The sequence below is a fragment of the Schistocerca piceifrons genome, chromosome 4, assembly GCF_021461385.2.
Source record: "Schistocerca piceifrons isolate TAMUIC-IGC-003096 chromosome 4, iqSchPice1.1, whole genome shotgun sequence".
NCBI classification, from domain to species: domain Eukaryota; kingdom Metazoa; phylum Arthropoda; class Insecta; order Orthoptera; family Acrididae; genus Schistocerca; species Schistocerca piceifrons.
Genome location: NC_060141.1, coordinates 740,283,869 through 740,285,583, shown reverse-complemented (window position 1 = coordinate 740,285,583; position 1,715 = coordinate 740,283,869). Strand labels below are relative to the sequence as shown.

Sequence of the window (1,715 nt, the reverse complement as noted above, 5' to 3'; positions counted from 1 at the left end):
TAGTTACGTGTGTCTTTGATTCTGTACTCAAGCTTTCTTGAAATACGTTGAAGACTCTCTACTATTTAAATTTACGTTTACTCTTTTAATTGTACATAACATATTTCTATTTTGATAGAAAAACAATAAAACTTCAGTAAATTACGCATAGTGGTAGTATGATGTACGATTCCTTGAACAACGACCGGAAACATGTATCTTAAATTGTAATAGCCCTTTTTTACTGAAATGGTACAAATCCAGTGGCTAGTGTAACTACCTAATGGTTGCACTGGAACACGTGGAATAATTATAACTTTCAAAGTTCTCTACGTTGCATGATTTAACTTCATCGGATTGCTTTTCTTTGTTCATTTCACCCTATTGCTTCAAAACGTCTAATTTTACTACGTGAAACTGTTGTCATTGCTACAGTTATTATATTCAAACAGAAATGAACACGTTGTATTACGTATTTATCGCCACGACCAGATATGTACAGTGTTCTCCGTCACTGGATGCTGTTTGGTGCATCGGTGGAACGCTTTACCGTCGCTCAGCTGAGATCGCTACGAAAATGGCGGAGCCTCCTACTTAATTTACACACATTAAGCTCAAAACAATTTCACACCCAAAATACTGTTCAGAAAATCACCTTCAGAGTGAGAGATGTTTTAAACAACTCAGAGAACAAATCATAATGGAGTTCGATGTAATGTTTGGAGAAAATTCTAGCCGCGCGGGATTAGCCGAGCGGTCTACAACGCTGCAGTCATGGATTATGCGGCTGGGCCCGGCGGAGGTTCGAGTCCTCCCTCGGTCATTGGCGTGTGTGTTTGCCCTTAGGTTAATTTAGGTTAAGTAGTGTGCAAGCTTAGGGACTGATGACCTTAGCAGTTAAGTCCCATAATATTTCACACAGATTTGAACATTTTTTTGAGAAAATTCTACTGTATTCTTAAGAATATGCACATGCCAGCTGGACGTTCTATTATTATCAAATGAAGAGCATATTTATTTAGGTTCACTTGCAACCCCAAACAAGTACTACGGCCACAAAAAAAATAAATGCCTCGAATGTAGAATTCAAAAGTTCCAGTAAATGAAATGATAATTAAATCGAAACCCTTAGGTGCCAACAGGTGTTGTTGAATACATCAAAGGGGACAGCTGAAGATGTGTGCCCCGACCGGGACTCGAACCCGGCATCTCCTGCTTACATAGCAGACGCTCTATCCATCTGAGCCACCGAGGGCACAGAGGATAGTGCGACTGCAAGGACTTATCCCTTCCACGCCTCCCACGACACCCACATTCCCAACTGTCCACAACCTACATTCGTAGTACTCCTAATATGTATTTGCCCATTCGCTCATTACTCGCGCCAGACTAAGCTGACGAGTCCCGTAACAGTTTGGGCAAAGCGTGTGCATTCGCACAGAATAAGGTCAATGGCTGGGTAGCCTTTAACTATATGAAGATGGTATCCGTTCCCGAAAGAACAGATACCATTGATGACCATGCAACTTCTCTAGAATGTGGGTCTCGCGGGAGGCGTGCAAGGGATAAGTCTATGCAGTCTCACTATCCTCTGTGCCCTCAGTGACTCAGATGTATAGAGCGTCTGCCATGTAAGCAGAGTACCGGTCGGAGCACACATTTTCAGCTGCCCCCTTTGGTGTATATCAACAACACCTGTTGGCAGCTAAGGGATTCGATTTAATTTTCATTCTAGA

General features: G+C 42.0%; 1 non-coding gene across 1 annotated transcript; it reads right to left on the bottom strand.

Annotated features, from left to right (window-relative positions):
- Positions 1–1,160: 1,160 nt before the first annotated feature.
- On the bottom strand, positions 1,161–1,235 carry Trnat-ugu. Its single transcript has one exon. It is a non-coding gene; the product is annotated as a tRNA-Thr (tRNA).
- Positions 1,236–1,715: the final 480 nt, after the last annotated feature.